General features: G+C 36.0%; 3 pseudogenes across 1 annotated transcript; 2 read left to right on the forward strand and 1 right to left on the reverse strand.

Annotated features, from left to right (window-relative positions):
- Positions 1-2,387: 2,387 nt before the first annotated feature.
- Positions 2,388-4,965, reverse strand: LOC147397057 (receptor-like protein kinase FERONIA pseudogene; annotated as a pseudogene). Its single transcript, XR_015181149.1, has 2 exons — positions 4,772-4,965; positions 2,388-4,387 (listed from the first exon to the last, which is right to left on the reverse strand). The product of XR_015181149.1 is annotated as a receptor-like protein kinase FERONIA pseudogene (transcript).
- Positions 4,966-12,901: 7,936 nt separating this feature from the next.
- Positions 12,902-15,480, forward strand: LOC147397058 (receptor-like protein kinase FERONIA pseudogene; annotated as a pseudogene).
- Positions 15,481-24,971: 9,491 nt separating this feature from the next.
- On the forward strand, positions 24,972-27,738 carry LOC147397059 (receptor-like protein kinase FERONIA pseudogene; annotated as a pseudogene).
- Positions 27,739-27,926: the final 188 nt, after the last annotated feature.

Genomic DNA, 27,926 nt, shown 5'->3' on the forward strand with positions numbered 1-27,926 from the left:
TAAAATTCTGCTATCAAAATAGAAACAGTCATTGAGACTATTTTCTGTCATACTTTCTCAGTCAAACACACAGATGGTGATGACTCTCAACATTTCCTTTCAACACCAACTCTTTATTTATCACTCCGAGTTCCTTCCTGAACTTCACGAACTTCTTGTAACACAATCCTTTGGTGAATATGTCAACAATTTGCTCATCTCTGTGGATTGGTATAAGATAAATTTCTCCTCGAAGTATTTTCTCCCTGATGAAGTGATGATGGACTTCCACATGCTTTGTTTTAGATGGAAAATAGGATTTTCTGCAAGCTTGATCGCACTTTCATTATCACAATGTAGCCTTACCACCTAATTTGTAGATTGATGCAAGTTTTTTATCAATTGCATCAACCATACACTTTCCTATGATGCCATTGTCGTTGCACAGTATTCTACTTCAGTTGTGGACAAAGATACAATTGTTTGTCTCTAGCTGCACCATGAAATAGCTCCTGAACCCAAAGTGAAAAATATCTTGTGGTTGACCTTCTAGTTGAAAGATTCCTCATTAAGCTGAGAAATCTCATGACAAATCCCTTTGACCTTCATGAAGTACTGAGAAATCTTCATGTTCCCTTTGTAGACACCCCATTTTTGCACTTGCTTGATTAATCAACTCGTCAACCCGATTGCGATGGTTCCCAATGATAGATGGTTATTCCAATGCTTTGTTTGTTACTAGATATGTTTCAGAAATTCAGATGAGGTATCTCAAGCAAACAAAATGTAGAAACCACGCTACGCTAGGAAAATGTGCCCCAAAAACATAGAAATCATCATTTTTCAGATAAAGAGAAGCTTCACGATAAAAATTACTAAAAAATGATCAAATTACCAAAATACCCCTAACATTAAAACATCCCTAGAGCCCACAGTATGCTTAGGAAAATCCTTTCAAACACATAAAATAACAAATTGAAGTCAAATAAACTATTTCGCAAATTTTCACCAAATTCGATAAAATTATAAAAATACCTCTCATAAAGTTCACAATCATTTCATTCCAAAAACTTCATAAGTGACACAAATAGATAATTTCATTGAATTCCTTATGAAAAACCGATTCCAAAATATCCTGGAATATCGAAAATCGACTTGAAACGCAAAAATTCTCTTTAGGGGCAAAACGGTAATTTTTCAATTAAAAAAATTTAAAATTTCAAAATTAATAAATAAAAAATTAAATTATGTAAAGTGAAACATTAATAAAATAAATTTAAAAATCTGAACCAAGAAAATCGATCAATCAGGTTCTCAAGCAAAATTGTTGATGGTTGCCCAGATATTTATTAAAGGGCCCCTCCATCTAGGAGCCCAAAGAATTAAAGATATAAAAAAGGAGGTTTTTTAAATATATATATATATATATTCTTAGTCAATTTAATAAGACCAAAGTCAAACCCTAATCTAAAGAAATCTAGTCAATCTAATAAGACCAAAATCAAACCCTAACCTTAATATAATTCTAATTTAACTCTAAAACTATCTTATCTTATCTAAAATAAACCTAATTTAACACTAACTCTATCTAAAAAATTCCTAAAAAAATCTATAAATAAGGACCTTTATAACTTAATCTTGCAGGTCAAAATAAATCCTAAGAAAAGTAGGTCAAAAAGCTTCCTAGCATCTTCCAAATCCTAATTTTGAAGTCCTAACTCCTTACCTAACATCCATACCCCAACTTTAGCTCAAAAAACACCTAGAAATCCATAAACAAATCAGAAAAATTCAGATCTAAGAATGAGGTACTTCGTCTTGGAGATCTAAAGCTAATCCGGTGACAGAACGAAGCAAGGAATATTAATCAAGGGGATCTCTCTGCCAGCTCTGAAGGAACCACCGTTACGATCATCAAGGTAAATATTTTTTATTTTTTATTTAGGTCTTTTTAGCAATGTAGTCTTCTTGAAAAATAGTAAAAACAGGCGTTTAGCGGGCGGGGTTGGTGCCTAACACCTTCCAACCTCGTAACTTAATCCCCGGACTTTTAGAGTCGATGTTCGGTTCCTAGACCGTAATAACTAGGTGGCAACTCCCATACCTCAAAAGTCAAAAGCGAAATGGATCTGTGCACCTCGCGGATCGAGGGCGCTTTCACCCTTGAGAGATTGAATTGATTTCATTCTCAAGCATTTGTAGTCGAGCATCATTTGTTTTAGAGAACAAAGTAGCAAATGAATCCATGCTTCATTTGGAGTTCAAACCTCTCGAATATGATCGAGCAGTTCCTTTTGGATGGTTACTTTCAACACGAACAAAGCCTCGCCGGCTTTAACCCTCCACTTCTTTGAAGCATCTACAATCTCTATAATACCATTGGGAGGTCTAACATCATCACCATTCTCCACCTCCCACAAATCTTGTCCTTGAAGATAGTATTTTATGCAAGACTTCCAGTATTGGTAATTTGTGTTGTTCAGTTTTTCAATGCTGTTTATTGAATTGACAAGATCCATTTGATTGATCAAGCCAATAACAATGTATAAAGTGAGATGCTAGATCTGCAATCTTCTTAACCTGGTCCTTGATCGAAGTTGTTATGGATTTACTTCTCTCTCTAATTGAGAACACCAGGCTTTTTTGCTTTGATACCAAATTGTTGAACACAAGCACATTATTTATTTTATTTGTTGCTAAATTTATAGATGATTATAATAACAAAAAACCAAAAAAACAGGGAAACACTACTAACAAACTTCCTAGAGACACTGTACTACTCAACAACATTCCTAGAATATACCACCTAACTAAGTTGAGTCAAAGAAAGAAGCAACTAATTCCTAAAATTCTGCTACCAAAATAGAAACAGTCATTGAGACTATTTTTTGTCATACATTCTCCGGCAAGCACAAAGATGGTGATGACTCTCAACAGAAGGGAGTCACCCATTCGTTCCAATACTTTCTGTGAATGTGAATTTCCAAACAGAGAAATGAGGAGCCACCCATGCGTCCCAGCACTAGAACTCGAGTCAAAGAAGAAAAACAACAGCAATGCCACCTACAACCCCTCCTGCAATTATTGCAGCCCGATTCTTCAAGTTCCTAGAATTGGATGGTTTTGTGAAAGGCAAGCTGGCCGATATCTGTTTCGGAGCAGGAATTGGATTAGGCCCAGCAAGGTTTCCATCACTATCATTTACTTTAAAAATCTCGAGTCCATTTAGGATCACATTGTAATATTCGGGATGATTTAACGTTTTGGGATGTAATGCAAGCCATAGATCCTGCTGGCCTTTCCCCTGGGGAACGAGCACAACGTAATCTCTATACACTGGAATTCCATTCCCTCCTGTCCAGCCAGCTACATCTGCTTCATCGTCAGCAGTTTGATTATTGATGAAGATCTTAAAAACCCTTTGATTGGGTCGGGTTATATATGGGATAATCTCACAGAAATGGAGTCTAACCAAGTAAAGAAACCCTGGGTCAATTTGGAAAACCCATGTCAGGTTGTAATTCAGGTTTATGCTTGAGCTTGGTCCCATTGATCGAGCTGTTGCATAGATGTCTGTCGGTGCAACATAGGCCGGCATGCTTTGAGGATATTTGATTTTGAGATTTGAATCAGCAAAAGATGTCACACCAACTGCAGCAGAAAAGATGTATGTTGAATCATCAGCCCATGATCGAAACATGCCAGTATCCTCTGAAGGTGATATGTAGTTTCCACCCACATTCAGTCGGATGATATTCTCAAGGGCGGTACTGTTATCAATGTAGAATGGACTCGATTGGCCTACAATAAACACCTTTCCATCGGCAGTGTTGTAGATATCGGGCATCGAAATAATCTCAATCCCATTAACAAAAGCATATGCATTGGACGTATTCGAAGATGGTTTGAACGTTATGTTCAATTTTCCATTCTGTACATTGACAGAAAATTCCTTGACGATGAAGGCAGAGTTCAGAGCTTCGGTAGTTTGGGAGACGTTGAAGTTGCTAAGTAGAGTGTAGGGATCATAGGATACGGAGAAGACTGCATTAGAGGGATTGAGATTCGCATAAATAGAAGGGTAGAAGTAGAGACGGACAAATTTTCGGCCTGGTACAACTGGGAAACTGTAGGTGAATACGGAGTGGAAGATACGTGCGGTCATGTAAGGGATTTGTGTGACAAACGAGTTTTGAGAAGAAGCGGGAGATGTTATTGAATTATCTACTGAAGGTAAGAACTTGGACCCAATATCAGTGAACCATAACTCGGAATCTTGTGTGTCTGAAGGTCCCCCACAGTTCAGGAAGATTTTGTCGGTTGGAATGTACGATGAACTGTTAGCACCGGAGATTAGATGGAGAACAAAGAAACATAGATATAGAGAGTTCGACATGAAAATCATTCCCTATATAAAAATATAAAAAAAGAAGAATATTAAAATCATAGAAAAGAGAATCAGATTCCAGAAAAATTAACTCAGAAGCACTTTCAATATCAAATGCAAACTATTTTCAATAAAATCATAAAGATCATATGAGATGTGCTGAATAGCTCCTTTATATCAAACAGAATTCGACATGAAATCGAAAGAAAAAATGATCAAAAATAATTTTCCAATCTACAGCATCTTTGTAGAAGCTCGAAAGAAGATCCGAAGAGAAAATACTTTCAAACGAACTTATTTCGGTCAAAATTCAGTCGAGATTGATACAAGAAAATACTCCAAACTTCTAAGATTGATCTGAGTTAGTAAAAATTAGAAAGAACACTTATTTCAACATGAAAATACCTTATACCAGTAAAGAATCTGATCAGAAATGCCTGATCGATCCAGATTGTGAGAGATTAGAGTTTAATCTCCGAAATCGGGCAAGAAACTGAAACGAAGCACAAATATTTATAAATAATTTATAAACCAAGAAAACAACTCTTTTATCTACGGAATTATGATTACTTAAGAGTGGGAAGCAGAGCACTCAGCACTCAGCACTCAGAAGTGAGCACCACACGCTAATCTGTACGCGTTTCTCGTTGAAGTACAAATCTTGCGGATTCATGTTGTTTCCATTAGTCAACTCGGCTGAGTCAGACAGTTTTTGAAAGGCACAATAACGACCGAGTCCATTTAGACACATGGTTCACCAAAGCACTAAACTTGATTGTACTTTTATAAGGAGTATTTTAATATAAAATGTGCTCAAAATGTGTCCAACCTTTTCTCACATAAAAACATTTCCATACTCCGTAATATATTTCTAAAATCGTTGAGTCAACTCATTAATCATCTGAGTTCATTTGACACGATTGGATTTTGATGAAACCAAATCACTGGGTCACCTTGACAAATTATCGAATCAACTTGTCCACTTTGTTGACTCAATTAAAAAATGTATCGAGTCAGATCATAAACTCGACCATTGTATTTCTTTTAAAATATTTTTTATATATATATATATATATATATATATATATATATATATATATATATATATATATATATATATTTGCATGTATTTTTAATATTTAAAATTTTATTCTATTTTTGTTTGATTCATGAGTTTTCACAACTCATTGGACATTTGAGTGGTATGTTTTGAGTTTTAAAATTAGAGTGGGGCCAACTCATTAGTCACCTGAGTTCACTCGAGCACCACTCCTGTAGAAATGGCCATTATCATCCAAAAAGATGCCATTTCTATATATATTTAAAGGGTTGGCTCCTAAAGGGTTGTTTTTGACGATTTTCAAGGCAGAGTTACCTCGAAATCGAACCAAATCAAGTTGAATCGATGGATATTAATGGTTAAATCTTGAGGTACAATCTGGAGGTCACTTAAGCATTATTCTTAAATAAAATAATTACATGGACCCCACAGAAATAATGTCCACACGACAGAAGACTTTGACTTCAATTGACGTACAAGCCTTGGATCGAGAGAAATATCTCTAAAACTTTGACTAAGAGACTTTCGTGGGCCCACTAAATAGGCATTGAGTGCAGAGCCCACGTAAACCGATATGTCATCAGAGGAATTCGGGTTTGATGCGAACTCCTCGCACCCAAAAGCTATGTAAAGAACACGAATTCATTGTATTTCCCGAAAATAATAATAAACTGGTAGAAAAACATAAGTGCGTCAATGGGTCGGTCTAAAACTATGAATATTAGAATAATAATCTTTGTATTTTATCGATTTCGATTCTTATTTGCTCCGATTCTAATTTTAAAATAAATGGAATTGAAATCAAAATCATGAAAAATCACGGGTATCCATCGATTTTGATTCTCAAGAATCGAATGAGAACAATTATTTCAAAATCATTATAAAAAAAATTCCTTCTAAAAAATAATATATTATTTGTAAAGTATCAACTTAATAATAATTTATTCCATTAAAATGATGATTTAATGATTTTTATTTTCAAATATTAAAATTTATTTCCTTAACAAGTAATAAATTTAAAAAGAAATGACTCATTGTAAGCTCAAATATTTAGTTTATATGAAATTTGAAGAACTTTATATAATATATGTTAATTTTAAAATATAAGATTACCTTGAATCATGTATAACGTAAAAATAAATGAAAAAATAAATCAATTCTGGGTACCTGCGAGTACCCATTGGATAGAACCTAATGACTTTGATTCATATCGGTTCGATTCCATATTAGACCCGACTCTAATTGGCTTTAATATAAATTGGGGTTTTCGATTCCGGGCAAATGGGTACCCATTGACAACCCTAGAAAAACATACTAAAATATCCTACACAGAACCATAGGTTTTTCTTTGTGTATCTCAAGGAATAAATATTATACACAAGAAATAAAAAATTATATGGTTTCATGTGTTAGAGTTTATTAATATGCACATTCCACTTCAGTTGAGTATGTTTGAGTATCATTTTTATTTCACTATTGTTGAGGTGACATTGGATTTACTACGGTTACTCACATTTCTGACGTGGAGGTGCACACATAACTATAGATCTATTTTTTCTTATCTCAAGGAAACATATCTATGGTTTTGTGCACACCCCACATCAGAAATGGGAGAATCGCAGTAAATCCCAATGTCACCCCAGCACAACTCTTTTTTAGTGAGTTTATCACGACTCATTTCTTGAGAGTTGATGTGACATCTTTTTGGACCCACTAAGTCTAGAAGTTGGATCTCTTGATGAACTTATGTGCACAAACATTCAACTTGATTAGTGACGTATAGTTATTAGATTTAGTGATTTTTTTAATATTATATCGTAAGATATCCTTCACATGCATGTCTCCATCTTATGAAAGTTTACCAACTTAGAAAAAAGTAAATTTAGATTTTGAAACACAATCTGAAGAAGCAAACCCCTGTCGCTAGTTCGGTTTGCAACCTGAGCGAGTTGGAGGCAGACCCAAGCTCAACTCAAGTGGTAGAGTCCTCAACCAATGTTCAACTCAACCCACACATTGAGCATGAGTTCATTAACCTAAGCTCAAGCCTAGTTTGAGCTTTTAAACTTGGGTTGAGATCTGATTGCTCAAGTTTGGTAGTTTTGGGTTCATTGGCCATCGACATAGATTTATCCCTACTTACCTGATATGTATGATTTGTGGGGCATTACATGTACCCGGGGGATTTGGGTGAGATATGGTACTCTGAGAGGCTAGTTGTCTCATCCTTGCTAGTCCGGCCTACAGATCCAGAACCCTCGTCATATAATAAAAAAAATTATGTTAAACAAGAAATACAATAATTAGAAATAAGATTTTACATCTTAAACAAAAATAATAATTAAAAAATAAATAAGAGAGTTAAATATTAAAAGAGAGTTAAATATTTTAATAATTATAAAAATAATATATTTATTTTAAAATACCAAAAACGAATTAAGTCGCTGAACAGCCTAACGTTTTAGTACTCATTGGACTATCCAGCATTTTTAATGTAATTATAAAAGCACCACACGAATTAATAAGGGCATCCCACACCATAGTCAAATTGTTTAGTCTTATATGGGTTAAAAATTTTGGTGAGGATGATCTCCTCGTTATAAAGACCATCCTCACAAAAAATTAGCTCATTCCAAAACTCTTAAGTCGTATAAGAAAAAAATATTCAGTTATGAGTTGTCCTTATTAATTCATGGGGTGTTTTTATAATTATCCGTTAAAGCAAAGTTATTAAAACGCTGGACAGGGCATGTTTGGTACAACAGTGAATTTTAACCACTAAAACATTGGACAGTCCAGTGAGTTATTAAAACGATGGACAGTCTAACTTAATTCTTTTTTGGTAATTTTTGAAATTTTTTTTTTTTTTTTTTGTAAATATTAAAATATTTAATCGTCTTTTAGTAATTTTTCTTGTAATTAATGTAAAAAGTATCTATGTATTATTATATAACCTTAGGTTCGGGTTCAACTTGGTTTCCGGATCCATCAACCCAAGCTTAATCTGAAATAAGGTTGGGTTGAATTATTCTAACTCAAGCTCAGCTCATGTTCTGCATACCTCAACCCAGGCTTGTCCATCAATCTGGTGGAACTCGGGCAAGCCCGCCCAAGTTGCAGCCCTACCACTAGTTTTGCCACTGAGTTTGATTTCTAATCATTGATTTGGTTGTATTAGATACTTAATTCTAACATTTGTAAGTCCTTAATTATACTGAACTTTTTTACAAGAAGATATGGTAAGCATATCATGTGTGAGTCGATCGGATGGGATTTGTCACCAAACATTTTTGAGAGAGGGGATCGTACTTTTTAATATTGATATTCAACCAGCTAATTTAGATATGAATTTACATTTCGTTATTGAAAAATATAAAAAGGGCCATCAATTGGGCCAACTTGCCTGCGATTGCGAGTCAATGGCTTAGAAAGTTGATTCTTAAGACCGAGTTGCTTCGAAACTCAATAGAGTCAACAATTTTAAAGCTATGCCTCGGTGATCTTTTCTTGGAAGTGTGGATACGAAATCATATATATTTTAGGTTATTTTTCATTTTTTTTTTTGAGGAGGCTTATGATAATTTGCAAAAGTATTTGTCTAAATCATTTGTATTTTTTCTATAATATGGGCTGCCATCTACCCTTGTTTTGATTGATTAATCTTATTTTCAGTTCTACACTCAAGTGTTGAGTTTTGAATCTTATAACATGGATGAGAGTTAATCTATAAACAATAAGTGTTTGTTGAAAAAATAAAAAAGCACCTTGAAAAGTTTGATATTTCTCTTCCTGAATGTGCTTTGTTGCACACTTAATTGGGCTAATTAACCTCATCATGATATTGAATACTCCTGTCCATGCCCGGTTAATATAAATGGAATGGACTTGGTCTAGGTTTTGTTAGGCCTGATTAAATGATCCGTTTAGAGCCTGATCCAAGTCCATCATGGGTCAACCCATTGACAACCCCACTAACCTAGACCCCAAGGGACGACTGTTTGAAAAGTCTTCCCACTTTGACCTCGAACCTATCCAGGGAGCACTGCATGTTTAGTGGTACACTCGATGACGATTACACATCTTTGGGGTTCTTCTAGCATTGTGTAATCCTCAGACATATGTGTTGTGTATGAGACATCTTGTATTCTGTTGGCGCTACACAGAGTTGTGGGCGGTGTAATCTTGAGATATATGTGTGCTGCTGGCACTACCTAGAGTTGTGTAATTCCAAGGCACATGTGTATGAGATGTCTTGTAATTGTGTAATATTTTCTTAAGTTTTTTTTTTTTTAGGGAGGGGGGAGTGTAAATTCCAAAAAATTTAGGTATTTCCGAAATGTTGCTAATGTTGACTAAGTCGTCACATAGTGTTGACAATTTGATAATATTTTGTCAACATTACATGAAAGTTGTGTCAACATTAGCAAAATTTCAAAACATCGAAAACTTTTGTAATTATAAAATTTACCTTTTCTTAATTGGGGAGATTTATATGTTTTAGTAACTCCCGATCTTATAAATAGAGATATCTAGAACTGTAAAACTAAAGAGAAAATGGTGATTATTCTTGTTTTGGTCCATGGACGTAGGCCCACTGTAGAACCACGTAAATCCTTTTGTGTTTTTGTGTATTTGTTGTTTTATTTATTTTACAATATGATATGCCGCTGAGTGGAGGTTACAAACCAATGAAACTCATGAAGCGTATAATTTGTACAAATCTTTCTATTTTTCAATTCCATCTATACATTTATTCATTCTTAGAAGCATTTACTTGCATATATTTCTAGAACACCTCCAATAGAGAGAGAATGGTCAATTTTAAAGAACTTACCATCAACCTCTTTCAGATATGCTCTTATCTTATTCAGAATGGCAGACTTGAAGAAATATCTCAATATAAATTTCAAACATAGGCTTCATAAGGCCTAGGATGAACATAAGAAAATTATATAATCAAGAGAAATTGAGGGATGTTAGTTATTTTAAGTTTCAATACTTGGTTCAAATCTTTGAATTAAGCGATGGAGTAATCCGTTGCTCTGTTCAAAGAAAGCAAGAAAGTGACCTGATCCTAACTTGGAGTAGATAGAAGAGCCAAGTGGCCCTAGTGTAAGTTTTCGCATCATCATCAACATCACCATTTTTTGTTTTTCAATGGAAGAACAAATGGAGAGGATTGAAAATTAGAATCCAGTTTTGGGTCCCCAAAGAAACTCTATTCTCCCTCCAAATTTAAAGCAATTGTCCAATAAAAAACTAATACTACAAATTCCTTGAAAATGACAAATCAATAGATTAAGAAGCTAAAAACTACAAAAAGAGAAAAACAAAAATCATGATATGTCATAATATTCTGAACATATTTTATCGAAGCAAAGACAACTGCTGCTTGTACCATTGGCTTGGCTAAGGTTTTGGCTTCTAAAAATTTGGGAATGATATTGTGGTTTTGAGTCCCATAGATCTCAATTGTGATCCTATCGCATCGCATCCCCTCGCTAGTGTGCTTCAGGATTATTCAACTTTCCTCCTAAGATTCAACGGATAAACCTTCGATTACAAGCACAATAACGAAGATGTCAGAACTCTCAGATGTATTCCAGTGATAGACAGAACAATAGAAAAAAGAGAGATCGGAGTAAAGTGGGAAAATACTAGAAAACTAGACGATATGGATTTTTTCTCAATGTACAAAACCTTCTGAAACCTAATTTAAATAGAATTTAGAACTCTAAAGAGTTTTGTTCTCTCTCAACTCCGAAAGAACTCCTCAAGGAGTTTTAAATCGAGGACACTTGCGATAATGAAGAATAAGTCAAAAAAAGAAAGAGGAATTAAATAAAATAGTTACAAGAAAATTTTAACAAAAAGAAATAAGAAATGCCCACAGCCAATGCTCGACCTGACTTAGTGTGCTTGTGTTATTTTGGAGAGTCTCTTGAATGCTTCTACCAAGAGTATTACACAACATTTTTTTTTAGGGTATGTTTGATTGCATGGAAAGTCACTTTCCATGGAATTTGAAATCTATGAAAAATTAGTTGTGGAAAATAAGTAGGGTTGGAAAATCAAATTCCATTGTTTGATTTCACATGGATAAAATCATGGAAAAATATAAGAAAAAGAAAAAGAGGAGAAGGAGGAAGAAGATGATAGGAGGGGGAGAGGAAGAAGAAGATGACGAGGAAGAGGGAGGGGGGAGGATGTGACGACGAAGGTGACGGCAACGGTGGCGGCCACGACGGCGACGGCGACGGCGACTGTGTCGGTCACGACAGCGACGACGACGACGGCGGTGACGGTGACGACGGAGGTAAGTGAGGAAGATGGGGGGAGAACGTGGTGGTAGTGGTGGCGGATGAGGTGAGGGATGGAGAAGAATGAGAAGAAGAAAGATAAAAGGTGGTCGGAGACGGAGCCGATGGCGACGGCGATGACGACGACGACGAGGTTAGTGTAATGGTGATGGTGGTGGTGGTGGTAGTGGTGGTGGTGGTGGTAGTGGTGGTAGTGATGGTGGTGGTGGTGATAGGGAAGAATTGATGATGGAAAATATGGATGGATTTCATTTTCCCACCCATATAGGTGGGAAAGTGAAATCCATGATTTAGTGGACTTTTTGAATGGGGTGAAAAATGAATTCCATTTTTATGTGCAATCAAACACTTGAAAAATATCATTTTCCATGAAAATTGATTTTCCCCCTATTTTCTATGTGCAATCAAACATATTCTTAATGGTTATCCGTGGAAAAAAGCAACTTACACTGAAGGGAATAAAGTAAAAAAGAGGTCTTGCGATGACAACTTCCCAATACAAAGTACAGAAATTTCATTTAAACTTTACTTTTTGAAAAAGATACTTTTCTATAACAAAAAAAATTAACATTTTCTTCCTTTTATTTTGAAGCTTCTACAAGTTCTTGTCTGTTGGAAAATTATTTTTGATCATTTTTCTTCGATTTCACGTTGAATACTGTGTTTTTCTCCATTTTCATGCAGTGTCTCGATGGATGTAATCATGTAAGGAGCTTTTCTACTCATCTCATATGATCTTTACTGATTTTAGTGAAAATAGTTCGCATTTCATATTTGAAGAGCTTCTGAGTTATTCTATTAAAAATCTAGTTCTTGTCGTTCCCATTAATTTCTTGGAAGATTTTTGCCTCTAGAAATTAAATTTCTTCATAAAGCTTGGCTGACGATTCAATGCACATCGATCATCCACTAGAATTTAGGCTATTCAAAGTTCAAATTCGGTTTAGATTCGTTTTTATCTGTTTGTTACTCTATGAAGAACTCCAAGAATAATCATCTTGTACCCATTTTAATCTCTCTCTATCTATGTTCTTTTCAAACCTCGGCGGCTAATAGTTCATCATATATTCCATCCGATAAAATCTTCCAGGACTGTGGGGGACCTTCAGAAACACAAGATTCAGAGGGCTGGATTTGATTCACTGATATTGGTTCCAATTTCTTACCTACTTCAGAGACCTCATTAACATCCCCCGTTCTTCTCAAGACCTGCCTGTCCCACAAGTCCCGTACATTACAACACGCATCTTCCGCTCCGTGTTCACTTACAGTTTCCCAGTTGTACCAGGCCGAAAATTTATCCGTCTCTACTTCTACCCGTCTTCATATGCAAGTCTCAATCCCTCTAATGCAGTCTTCTCCGTATCCTCCTAGCCCTACACTTTACTTAGCAACTTTAACGCATCCCAAACTACAGAAGGTCTGAACTCTGCCTCAATCCTAAAGAATTTGCTGTCAATGTGCACAATGCAAGACTGAACATAACGTTCAAACCATCTGTGAATGCGTCCAATGCCTATGCTTTTGTTAATGGGATTGAGATTGTTTGGATGCCCGATATTTACAACACTGCAGACAGAAGGGTCTTTATTATAGGCCAATCAAGTCCATTCTACATTGATAACAGTACCGCCCTTGAGAATATCATCCCACTGAATGTGGGTGGAAACTACATATCACCTTCAGAGGATACTGGCATGTTTCGATCATGGGCTAATGATTTACAATTCATCTTTTCTGCTGCTATTGGTATGACACCTTTCGCTAATTCGAACCTCAAAATCAAGTATCGTCCAAGCATGCCTGCCTACATTGCACCGACATTCGTCTATGCAACCACTCGATCAATGGGACCAAGCTCAAGGGTAAACCTAAATTACAATCTGACATGGTTTTTCCAAATTGACCCTGTGTTTTCCTACTTGATTAGGCTTCATTGTTGAACCAGTTATAACACAGCCCAAACAAAGGGTTTTGAGATCTTCATCAGTAATCAAACTGCCGAGTATGAGGCAGATGTCACTGCCTGGACAGGAGGGAATGGAATTCCAGTGTATAGAGATTACGTTGTGCTTGTTACCCAGGGGAAAGGCCAGCAGGATCTATGGCTTGCATTACATCCTAATACGTTAACGCAGCCCGAATATTCTAATGCGATCCTAAAAGGACTCGAGATTTTTAAAGTAAATGATAGTAATGGAAACCTTGCAGGGCCTAATCCAATTCCTGCTCCGAAGCAAGAATCGATCAGCTTGCCTTTCACTAAAACATCCAGTTCTACGAACTCAAAGAATAAGACTGCAATCATTGCAGGTGGCATTGCTGCTGTTTTTCTTCTTTGCCTCATTGTGTTTCTGCTGTCACGACACCGGAAACAGAAAAAGGACTCAAGTTCCAGTGCTGGGATACATGGGACTGCAAAGACAAACACCACAGGAAGTTACACCTCGTCACTCCCTTCTAACATTTGTTGCAAAATTCTCATTTTTGGAGATCAAGGCTGCCACCACCGACTTCAACGAGGCTCTACTCTTGGGGGTTGGTGGTTTTGGGAAGGTTTACAAGGGTCAAATTGATGGCGGAAGCACTACGGTTGCCAATAAACGTGGGAACCCTCTCTCTAAGCAGGGTGTTCCTGAATTTCTGACAGAGATTAAAATTCTTTCGGAACTCCGATATTGCCACCTTGTCTCACTGATTGGGTGCTGCGAAGAGAATTGTGAAATGATCCTTCTCTACGATTACATGGTAAATGGAACCCTTTGCGAGCACCTCTATAAGACCAACAACACACCCCTCCCATGGAAGAAAAGGCTTCTAATCTGCATTGGGGCTGCGCGTGGCTTACACTACCTTCATACAGGTGCCAAACACAATATCATCCATCAAGACATGTTGACAAGAACTGGGTTACCAAGGTTTCCGATTTTGGGTTATCTAAGACGTGGCCTTCAACAGATCACAACCATATCAGTACTATTGTGAAGGGTACTTAACGGTTATGTAGATCCGGAGTACTTCATGTGGCAACAATTGACAGAGAAATCTGATGTGTACTCATTTGGTGTTTGTACTATTTGAGGTTCTCTGTGCACTGCCTGCATTGAATGCAACTCTGGCAAACGACCAAGCGAGCTTGATGGATTGGGCTTACGTTGCCAGAAGCATGGTGTCCTTGATTAGATCATTGACCCATACCTGAAGGGGGAGATTGCTCCAGAGTGCTTTAAGAAGTTTGCGGAGACCGCTGAGAAGTGTGTGGAAAATAAAGGGATCGATCGACCATCAATGAGTATGGAAGACAATGGTGAGGCACATAGCGATGTGGACATTGAGGAGACCCCATTCACGGACAAATATGAAGAAAAGAAGGATTCAGATGCGTCGTTGGAATTATATAGCAATGTAACTGGCTTGATGGGCAATGGGTCAACTATGAGCATTGGGGGTCGGAGTATCGTTAACCAGGATTCCAATGGGTTGACACCTAATGCTGTGTTCTTGGAGATCCTAACAGGGAATGACGGTGAGATTGTGAGTGATTATCACCCACCGCACTGATGTATAATTTATATACTTACAAGAGAGTAGAACGATATTTATTTTTGTTGTAGTAATTATTTTAAGGATATTTTTAGGCTTCTTTTTCCAATGGAGTTCTGGATTTGTCCACAAAATCCCAAGCAGTTCTTTCAAGCCGACCGACTCACAAATGTTTCGCCCGATTCTTGATGGACCTACAAATTGAAAAAGAAAAAAAAAAAACAGACTGATTTGTAATTAATTTCTAGCAATCAGATTCAATCATTGTTTCTGAGATCAACATCAAAAAATTAAATGTTTTGTTCCGAATTCAACCAAAAATATTTTGAAATGGAACAAAACGGATGTAAGGCTCAAATGCCTTTTAAAAGACTGCTCCTATGTTAAATTAAAATCTGCAAGAAAACAGGTTGAATAAACAAGAAAATGTTTTCAAAGCAATCGACTCTTCCATTAACTAAGTCTATCAAATGATCAAAGCAGTTGTTGATTTCCATGACCTGATTGATTGTTTCTTTGTCCAAATTAATCAAAATATGATTGAAAACATTGGGCCCACTTAGGTATGATGCTCACTAAATTTATCCCATCTCATATACAATGGACTTCAACAAAAAACAACAAAAGATACTGTATGCCATTTGAGCAAACTATTATCCCACAAGATTGGACTGAGGTGTTCTCCTATGCATCACGCGCGTATCTTCTCACGTAATCCCTCCTACATTCTTTCCCTGGATTCCACATTTCTTGCAAGGAAACAAATGTTTCCACCTCCAAAAATAAAATAAACATAACCATATCTACCGACATAAATTACGTATCACTAAACATAAATTAGGTATATTTTGAGAAAAAAAAAAAAAAAGTGTCCTCCGGATTGCTGTGGCATTAGATCATGTTTTTAGATGCCAACATGCAATCAAGAAACTTTCCTCACTTTAGAAGGAAAGTATTTTCTTCCCAAAACTAAAAGATTAACCCTTAATTATTTGAAAAATCTCTTAAAACATCATCTATATTTTATAAATTTTGAAAATAAATTAAATTATAAAAAAGTTCTCTTCGATAAATGAGTGGATTCTAAGCATATTTTCATCATTTTCAACTCAAGAGCAACCCAATGCTTCAGATCTCCACATGCAAAACACTCGTTGTTGGTTAAACTAAGAAGAAATAGAAATCAGTAACCCCCCCTCTACAAAACAGATATGCTATTTTCATCATTTTTCAAATAAAACGAAGTTAATGGACTAAAAAATATTGAAATAACTCATCTAAGCCTTCTCACAGCTTCATCCATTGCATCAAAAGTCGTGTCTAAAAAAACACAATGAATTTGTGCTCTTGACATGGCTTTGGATGTGAGGAGCTTGCATCAAACTTGAAATCCTCTTATGACACTATTGACTTACGTGTCCCTACATTCCTATTTAGGGGTGTCAAATGAATGGGTCGGTTCCAGATCAATTCCTATGATACTTAGGACCATTATAATTATATTTTGAATCGTGATAAAATGACTCGCCAAGTGGCATACTCAATTGAACCACTAACGTGGACAAGTTTGAAAACCATAGTTCTTTCCACCTCGGGAGACATGGCTCCCTCGGGATGCACTTTTTTTATGGGGAAATTCAATTGTATATACCGAGGCATACAGATCTACGATTCCGAACTTGTCATGTCAGTGAGTCAATTGAGTATGCCACCTGACGAGTCATTTTATCACAACTCCTATATTTTTTCAATTCTAGTTGTCGATTCTGGCTCTAAGAAAATGAATGAGAAAAAATTATTTCAAATCACAATAAAACAGTTTTTCCTTCCAAAAATTAATATGTTATCTATAAAATTATCAAGTTAGTTAGAACTTGTTCTACTAAAGATGAGTCGTGCTAGAGTAAAATTGAAATTGACATTGTTTGGAACATTGGTGTGCACAGAATCATAGATGCTTCTCACTCGTATCTCGGTGAAAAACATCTATTGTTCTATAGACACATCCACGTCAGCAATGTCTGAAACGATATCAATTTCAGTGTTACTTCAGCATTTTCCACTAAAGATATAAGTTAATGACTTTTTCGAAAATAAAAATGTATCTTCTTCACAAAGAATAAATTTTAGAAGAGATGACCCATTTTGAATTTCAATGCATAATTTATATGAAAAAATTGAGAGCTTTGTATAACATGTATTAATTTTAAAATGGAAGCAGACCTTAAATCATCCATTGTTTAAAAAGAAATGACAAAACAAATCAATTCCGGATACCCAAATAATGGAATCTAACAGTTTCGATCCCTATTAATTGTTTCCAATAAAAAGGAAACTGAAACCAGGTTTTTGATTAGGTTCCAGTTAAATCGGTATCCATTGACACCCCTACTCCGAGTGATTGTTTGCTCATTGCCCAACACCATTTTGAAATGTAGCGCTGATGACATAAGCAATAATAAGAGAATTTCTCTCCTGCCCATAGTAAAAAAAATTGAAATTTCATGATAAGATCACCTCGTGGCATTCAAAAATATGATCTGATGCAACAGTGTTGTAGAGGATGAAATTTTATGAATTTCAAAAATAAAAGTTATTTTTCATTGTTGTATTTTAATTTTAAATTTAGGTACTCCATAGCTGTCCAATTTCAACACCACTGATCAAGCTCGAAAAATTTTATTTTATTTATTTATTTTTTGTATTTTTTTCCTTGAGGTTTCTCAAGAACTCTAGAAGGTTGTGGTGTTCAATTGCCCATATGATTATCCATATGATCTTAGAGGACGTGGAAGAAATCTAAAAATTAATATTTCTAGGCAGTGGTTGTGCGGGTAAGAGAGAAATTTCTCTCTTATTACGTACATCATGAGTGTCCCATGTCAAAACCGTGTTGAGTAGCAAACAATCACTTCCCCTGCTCCCACGTCTATTTGGTGGGTCCACGTAACTATCTTATTAAAAATTTTGAGGACTTTTTCAATCACTTCCCCTGCTCCCACCTCTATTTGGTGGGTCCACGTAACTCTCTTATTAAAATTTTTAGGACTTTTTCAATCGGCCAAAGTATTGTAGACTTTGATGTCACGCGAAGTCAAGTTCTGCTGTCACTAAGCTACAACTATTGTTGGCGGGCATATCGTTGACACATAGTGACCGTGCAATCCTATTGGAGGATTGCTTGAAATATTTTTGCAGCAATCCCTCCATCTTAACTTTGGTTACAATTCTTATACTCTTTATTAATTAAATTTAAATTCAAACACGGTCATTTTCAATTAAAATAGCAAAACACTTGTCTTACTAACGTAATAATATTTTAATCCTTACTAAGGGTCTTTTTACTCATATGAATAACCACATCACCAATCCAACACTACCACAGCCCTCTAAATTTCATCGAAAGCCTCAGATCAAAATAGTAAAATTCAAGAAACAATTTTTTTTAAGCTTAATGTGTAAGTTTTTGAAAATTACTGAACTTCCCAATAATTCCCAAACTTAAAATTGAAATACAGTGATGAAAAACAATTTCTTTTGAGATTTATTTTTCCAAAGTTTATATATTTTTATCCTCGACAATATTGAAGCAGCCAATCATGTTTTTGGATGTCATTGGGTGAGCCCAAGGTAAGTCGAAAACAGTAAAATATTTTAGAGAAACATTTTTCCTACTTAGTAAGATTTGAAATCTTATAAAGGATCATTGAGCTCAAATGGATTACCAAATTGGCAATCCAAAACTAAGGTTTCTGATCCTGAAAAAAAAAAAAATTAAAAAAATAATTTATGACCACAAATGAGATTGGGTAGTCCCTTCCAATGCCAAAATCGGACAAAACATAGAGAAGTTACCACATTCTGGGCCATGGAACCAATTGACATGCCCAACGCCAATGCACATCCAACCTTGGTGACAAGTGTAATCCCTTAAACCTTCTTTCTGTTGTGTATGTGAGCACTCTTCTGAAGCTCACTTAGTAATTTGGTCAAACACCTATTAGATACTTAACTAAATACCTTATATGCTACACCTTCCAAGATCTTGTTTAATAATGGCAATGAAGGGTAATCCAACTAATAGTAGCAAATGCAAAGAAGATAAACAACCATACGAAGAAAATAGTAAGAACATAATACCCACGACACGAGATTTTACGTGATTCACCCAAAGGTTACGTCCACAGAGGTATGAGTGTTGGAGCTTAATTTCACTAAAAAAAACGGGGCAAATCAATACAAGGATTCCCTTTATCACTCAGATTCACCTTCTTCTATATCTCAATCTTCTCAAACCTCTCAACCTCTCATCTCTTGAATTTCTTTCTTTCTCTACTCTTTATTTTTAAAAAGACTTAGACTTAAAGTTAGACTTCTTATAATAAAAGAACAAAATCCTTTTTAGAAGCACTTCATAAGTGAGTCACTTACATAAGTTACAAGTCCAACCCAAATTATCTAAGACCTACCCAACAATACACAAACTTGGACTAGGCCTAATTGATTTTTGAGCCATACTCCAATACTTTCTTCCAAGCTTGTTGAGGGCTGAAAACATAGCTTTGGATCCATCGGCCATGGCAAAAAACGCTTCCCTTATTGGTTGATACAGCGAGATATGATTAAGTGTTGAAACGGTAGAGGTTGAGGGAGTGATACATAAGTATTTGAACAGAATTGAGTAAGTGATGAGTTTTATGACTCTTGTCCAAATGTAAGTCCTTACTAAATAGATTATTCGAAGGGCTGGATTGATAGTTGGACATAATATTAGCTAAGCTTATCTACCCGTGATTGAGTAATCTAAACCATTTGTTCTGTGGGCCAATTGTTCTCAAAAATGTTTGATGACAAATTCCATCTGATTGACTCACACATGATATTCATACCATATCTTCTTGTAAAAAACATCAGTATAATTAAGGACTTACAGATGTTAGAATTAAGTACATAATACTACCAAATCAATGATTAGAAATCAAACTCAATGGCAAAACTAGTGGTAGGGCTGCAACTTGGGCGGGCTTGCCCGAGTTCAACCAAATTGACGAACAAGCCTGGGTTGAGGTATGCGGAACATGAGCTGAGCTTGAGTTAGAATAATTCAACCCAACTTTATTTCAGATTAAGCTTGGGTTGAGGGTTCGGGAAACCAAGTTCAACCCGAACCTAAGGCTATATTATAATATATATATATATACTTTTATATTAATTATAAGGAAAATTACTAAAAGAGGGTTAAATATTTTAATATTTACAAAAAAGAATATGTTTTTTCAAAAATTACCAAAAAAGAATTAAGTTGTTGGACTGTCTATTTTTTTACTAACCCGTTGGATTGGCCAATGTTTTAATGTGTTAAAATTCATTGCTTTACCAAAAATACCCTTGGAGTAGTAAAACACTGGACAATCCAGCGTTTTAGTAGCTTTACTTTAACAGGTAACTATAAAAGCACCCCATGAATTACTAAGGGCAATCCAACCCATAACTGAATATTTTTGTCTTATATGGCTTAAAAGTGTTTGAATGAACTAATTTTTTGTGAGGACGATCTACATGATGAGGAGATCATCTTCACCAAAAATCGGCCCATTACTAAACTTCTAATCCCATAAAAAAAAGTTCAAGAATCGTAAATCGTCCAATTTTTTGTAAACCAGTTTTGATGGGGTTAGAAGTTTCAGAATAAGCTGATTTTTTGTGAGGATGATTTTCTCATCATAGAGATCATCCTTACCAAAAATCAACTCATTCCAAAACTTTTAACCCATATAAGACAAAACAACTTAGCTATGGTGTGGAATGCCCTTATTAATTCGTGTGGTGCTTCTATAATTACATTTAAAATGTTGGACAGCCCAACGAGTACTAAAATGCTAGATTGTCCAGCGACTTAATTTGTTTTTGATAAAAAAAATTTTAAATAGATTCTTTTTTTGTAAATATTAAAATATTTAACTCTTTTTTAATTTTATTATATGACGAGAGTTCTGGATTAAAAGCGCCATCGATCCGCGAGGTGCGCAGATCCACTTTTGAAGGTTTGAGAGTCGTCACATACTTATTACGGTCTAGGAATCGAACATTGACTCTAAAAGGTAAATAATACTAATCTACGAAAGAAAATACGGGTTCAGGGATCACGTTACGAAGTTGGAAGGTGTTAGGCACCAACCCCGTCCGGCAAACGTCGATCTCTATTATTTCTCAAAAAAGATTGTATTGCTAAAAGACCTAAAATAAATAAATAAAATAATAAAAAAATAAAAAAGTTTACCTTAATGATCACAACAATGGTTCCCTCAGAACTGGTGGAGAGATTTCTTGCTTGTGATTCCTTGTTTCGTTTCCGTCACTGGATTCACGTCTGATATTCTAAGATGAAGTATATTCTTCCTAGATCTGAGTGTTTTTTAATTTTTTGATGGATTTTTGGGTGTTTTAGAAAGGTTTCTGGGTGTTTTTTGAGCTAAAGTTGGGGGGTATGGATGTTAGGTAAGGAGTTAGGATTTCAAAATTAGGATTTTGGGAAGGTTGGGGAGGCTTCTTGACCTACTTTTTCTAGGACTTTCTCTTGGATACGAAAATAGGTTGTAAAGACCCCTATTTATAGATTTTTTTTAAAACTTTTTAGATAGAGTTAGAGTTACATTATATTTCTTTTAGGTAGTTTTAGAGTTTGATTATGTTTCTTTTAGATAGTTTTAGAGTTTAATTAGAATTCTTTTAGGGTTTTGACTTAAGTCTCACTTGATTGACTTGATTTTAAGATTTTGACTTAAGTCTTATTTGATTGACTTGATTTTAAGATTTTGACTTAAATTTTACTTGATTGACTAAAATTTAGGATTTTGACTCAAATCTTACTTGATTGACTTTAATTTTAATTAAGATTTCACTTTACATTAATTAATATTTTAATTATAAATTTTAAAATTTTTAATTATTAAAATTACAATTTAGCCCTCGAAGAAGACTTTTTGCATTTTAAGTTATTTTTCAATGTTTCAAGATATTTTGAAATCATTTTTCGTAAGAAATTCAATGGGAATATTGGTTTGTGTCATTTATAAAAAAATTTGTGCGAAATGGTCATGAACTTTATGAGGGCATTTTCGTAATTTTATCAAATTTTGTGAAAATTGACGAAATGATTTATTTGGTTTCGATTTATTGTTTTATGTATTTAAAAGGATTTTCCTAAGCGTAGTGTAGACTCTAGGGATGTTTTGAAGTTAGGGATATTTTGATAATTTGATCATTTTTTAGTAATTTTTATCGTGAAACTTCTTTTTGTCTACAAGATGATGATTTCTATGGTTTTTGAGTTATATTTTTCTAGCGTAGCGTGGTTTCTACAGTTTTGTTAGTTTGAGATACCTCATCCGAATTTCTGAAACATATTTAACAACAATATATAGCATTGAAATAATCATCCATCATTGGGAACTGTTGCAATCGGGTTAACGAGTTGATTAATCAAGTGAGTGCAAAAATAGGGTGTCTACATGGACCCATAAGCCCGACTAGCAAGAATGAGACAATTTGCCTCTCAAAGTACTATATCTCACTCAAATCCCTCTAGTACATGCAATGCCCCACAAACCACCAATACCAGGTACGTTGTAATAAATCCCTATAGGTGGCCAATGAACTCAGAACTACCTAAATTGGGCAATGAGATCTCAACCAAAGTTTAAAAGCTCAAGCTAGGCTTGAGCTTAAGTAAATGAACTCATGCTCAATGTGTGGGTTGAGGTTAACATAGGTTGAGGACTCTACCACTTAAGTTAAGCTTGGGTCTGCCTCAAATTCGCTCAGGTTGCAAATCTAACTAGCGACATGAGTTTGCTCCTTCAAATTATGTTTCAAAATCTAGAGGTCTCTAAATTTACTTTTTTTTTAAGTTGGGAAACTTTCGTGAGATAGAAACATGTAGGCACCAAAATTTTGAGGAGGCCTTTACAAATTTTATAAATAAAATTCTCTAATTTTATTAATAGGCCTCGTATCCAAATTGAGTCCATTAACTGGGAACGTGCCTCCTACAAGCCTGGGTTTTGGATTTTCACAGATAAAATCCATTATCTAAACAAAACCAAGTGATCCACATGAATATTGGGTCTTATACCCAAATAAATGAGTTTGAGCCAATAATAATCCATAGAATCCTTAAAAATTGGATTTGGACAAGTTTAACCTTTAAATAAATTAATTAAACCTCTTTAAGTTGGGGTATAATTAGAAAGCTAAATTATATTTAAGTCTATAAATACAATAGCTTCTCTCATTGAGAGGGGATCTAGATTACTTTATCTCAGAAGACAAAAGGTCTCCCTCTAGAGAAGAAGAAGTTCTCAAGTCCTCCTCTAGAGATAAAACAAAAGTTCTTCGGAAATCTGAACTCCGATTAAAGAGAAGATCAAGCATAAAGCCCTTTTCTAGAAGTCAAAGAAATCATTCTCAGTCGATAAAATGCGACGTCCGAAGAAAAGAAAATTAACAGAAACCTCTACAAAAGATCAAGCACAACAAAGTCACCGTTAAAGTAACATTCTCAACTGATAAAATGCGAAGTTCGAAGAGAAAAAATATTATATACGTCACCATCATATTTTTGTACTTGACTGTTAATCAAAGGAAACATTCTGTATCTCCTTTTCTTCAAAAATCAATAAAATCATTTACGATCATATTTTACAAATCTCGAGGTAGATTTGTTGAAATTTATTGTTAACAGTCACTAATCAAATTGAATATTTGTGTACATAAATTCATCAAGAGATTCAACTTATAGAGTTAGTGGGTCCAAAAAGATATCACATCAAACATACTTAACTAAAGTGGAATGTGCATATTAATAAACCCCACAAATTCTAACACACGGAACCATAGATTTTATTCATCCAAATACACAAGGAAAAGCCTATGGTCCTGTAGAGTATATTTTAGTATGGTTTATTATTATTTTTTTAAAATACAATGAAATCGTGCTCTTGACATAGCTTTTGGGTGCGAGGAGTTCGCATCAAACTCGAATTCCTCTGATGACATATCGGCTTACGTGTGCTCTGCACTCCATGTCTATTTAGTGGGCCCACGTAAGTCTCTTAGCCAAAGTTTTAAAGAATTTCCTCTCGATCTAATAGTTTGAAAGACTTGTACGTCAACTGAAGTCAAAGTCTTCTGCCACTAGGCCCACCACTGAGGATAAACGATACGATAGATATCTAGTGGAAGATAAATAACATGTGGGCATTATTTCTGTGGGGTCCATGTAATTGTTTTATTTAACAATAATGCTGAACTGACCTCCAGATTGTACCTCAAGATTTAACCATTAATATCCATTGATTCAACTTGATTCAGTTATATTTAACGTTTCTAAAAAATAAAAATAAACATTATTCTCTATTAAAAATCCTAAATCCAACTTGTATCATCGACCAGTCCCATTAATAATGGTAAAAAATATGCTAAAATTTAACTACAATTCATCAATCAGACTGAATTTTAAATATATCATCCAACAACAGTAGAGCCAAACACTCCAAAGGCTTAAAATATGCCATTTCTAAGAATTAAATTTCCTCGTAAAGCTGCACTGATTCAGTGCACATCGATCATTTACTAGAATGTAGGTTCTTTGAAGTTGAAACTCGTTTCCATCTTTTCTCTTTTTTTTTTTCTCTCCATGAAGAACTCCACTAATAATCATCTTGTACCGATTTCCATCTCTCTATATCTATGTTTCTTTGTTCTCCATCTAATATCCGCTGCTAACAGTTCATCGTACATTCCAACCGACAAAATCTTCCTGAACTGTGGGGGACCTTCAGACACACAAGATTCCGAGTTATGGTTCACTGATATTGGGTCCAAGTTCTTACCTTCTGTAGATAATTCATTAACATCTCCCGCTTCTTCTCAAGACTCGTCTGTCACACAAATCCCTTACATGACCGCACGTATCTTCCACTCCATATTCACCTACAGTTTCCCAGTTGTACCAGGCCGAAAATTTGTCCGTCTCTACTTCTACCCTTCTATTTATGCGAATCTCAATCCCTCTAATGCAGTCTTCTCCGTATCCTCTGATCCCTACACTCTACTTAGCAACTTCAACGTCTCCCAAACTACCGAAGCTCTGAACTCTGCCTTCATCGTCAAGGAATTTTCTGTCAATGTACAGAATGGAAAATTGAACATAACGTTCAAACCATCTTCGAATACGTCCAATGCATATGCTTTTGTTAATGGGATTGATATTATTTCGATGCCCGATATCTACAACACTGCAGATGGAAAGGTGTTTATTGTAGGCCAATCGAGTCCATTCTACATTGATAACAGTACCGCCCTTGAGAATATCATCCGACTGAATGTGGGTGGAAACTACATATCACCTTCAGAGGATACTGGCATGTTTCGATCATGGGATAATGATTTACAATACATCTTTTCTTCTGCAACTCTTGTGACACCTTTCGCTAATTCGAATCTCAAAATCAAGTATCCTCAAAGCATGCCTGCCTATGTTGCACCGACAGACATCTATGCAACCGCTCGATCAATGGGAACAAGTGCAGCTGTAAACCAGGATTACAATCTGACATGGGTTTTCCAAATTGACCCAGGATTTTTCTACTTGGTTAGGCTCCATTTCTGTGAGATTTGCTCGAATATAACCCGGCAAAATCAAAGGATTTTTAAGATCTTCATCAATAATCAAACCGCCGAGGATTATGCAGATGTAGCTGCCTGGACAGGAGGGAATGGAATTCCACTGCATAGAGATTACGTTGTGCTCATTCCCCAGGGGAAAGGCCAGCAGGATCTATGGCTTGCATTACATCCAAATATGTTAACCCATCCCGAATATACTGATGCGATCCTAAACGGACTCGAGATTTTTAAAGTAAATGATAGTAATGGAAAGCTTGCTGGGCCTAATCCAATTCCTGCTCGGAAAGAATTGGTCAGCTTGCCTTCGACTAAAACATCCAGTTCTACAAACTCAAAGAATAAGACTGCAGTCAGTGCAGGAGGGGTTTTAGGTGGTGTTGCTGCTGTTTTTCTTCTTTGCCTCATTGTGTTTCTGCTGTCACGACACCTGAGACAGAAAAAGGACTCAAGCTCCAGTGCTGGGAGGCATGGGACTGCAAAGACAAACACCACAGGAAGTTACACCTCGTCACTCCCTTCTAACATTTGTCGCAAATTCTCATTTTTGGAGATTAAGGCTGCCACCGACAACTTCAACGAGGGTCTGCTCTTGGGGGTTGGTGGTTTTGGGAAGGTTTACAAGGGTCAAATCGATGGTGGAAGCACTACGGTTGCCATTAAACGTGGGAACCCACTCTCTGAGCAGGGTGTTCCTGAATTTCTGACTGAGATTAAAATGCTTTCAGAACTCCGACATTTCCACCTTGTCTCACTAATTGGGTGCTGCGAAGAGTATTGTGAAACAATCCTTGTCTATGATTACATGGCAAATGGAACCCTTTGCGAGCACCTCTATAAGACCAATAACCCACCCCTCCCATGGAAGAAGAGGCTTGAAATCTGCATTGGGGCTGCGCGTGGCTTACATTACCTTCATACGGGTGCCAAACGCACTATCATCCATCGAGACGTGAAGACAACAAACATCCTCTTGGATGAGAATTGGGTTGCAAAGATTTCCGATTTTGGGTTATCTAAGGCGTGGCCTTCAACAGATCACACCCATATCAGTACTATTGTGAAGGGTAGTCTCGGTTACGTAGATCCGGAGTACTTCATGCTGCAAAGATTGACAGAGAAATCTGATGTGTACTCATTTGGTGTTATACTATTTGAGGTTCTCTGTGCACTGCCTGCGATGAATGCAACTCTGGCAAATGACCAAGAGAGTTTGGTCAATTGGGCCTTACGTTGCCAGAAGCACGGTGTCCTTGGTCAGATCATCGACCCATACCTGAAGGGGAAGATTGCTCCAGAGTGTTTTAAGAAGTTTGCGGAGACTGCTGAGAAGTGTGTGGAAGCTAAGGGGATCGATCGACCATCAATGAGTTACGTGCTATGGAGCCTTGAGTTTGCACTAAAGCTGCAGGAGGAGAGTATGGAAGACAGTGGTGGGGCACATAGCGATGTGGACATTGAGGAGACCCCGTTCACAGGAAAATATGGAGAAAAGAAGGATTCAAATGTGTCGTTGGATTTATGTAGCAATGTAACTGGGACTATGAGCATTGGGACGACTATGAACATTGGGGGTCCGAGCATCGGTAACCAGGATTCCCATGGATTGACACCTAATGCTGTGTTCTCGGAGATCCTAACAGGGAATGACAGTGAGATTGTGAGCAATTATCACCCACCGAACTGATGAATAATATGTTTGATCATGTCTTCCTGTAATTTATATACTTCTAGACACTAGAACGATATTTATTTTTGTTGTAGCGATGATTTTAAGGATATGTTTAGGCTTCTTTCTGCTGTGGAGTTCTGGTTTTGTCCAAAAATTCCCAAGCAGTACTACTTTCAAGCCCACTGACTCATGAATGTTTCGCCCGATTCTTAGTGGACCTACAAAACAAAACAATCGGATTCAATCATTTTGTGCTGATTTCAACCAAAAATAGTTTGA

The sequence above is a fragment of the Akebia trifoliata genome, chromosome 8 (assembly GCF_017979445.1).
Source record: "Akebia trifoliata isolate Shusen 1 chromosome 8, ASM1797944v1, whole genome shotgun sequence".
Lineage (NCBI taxonomy): Eukaryota > Viridiplantae > Streptophyta > Magnoliopsida > Ranunculales > Lardizabalaceae > Akebia > Akebia trifoliata.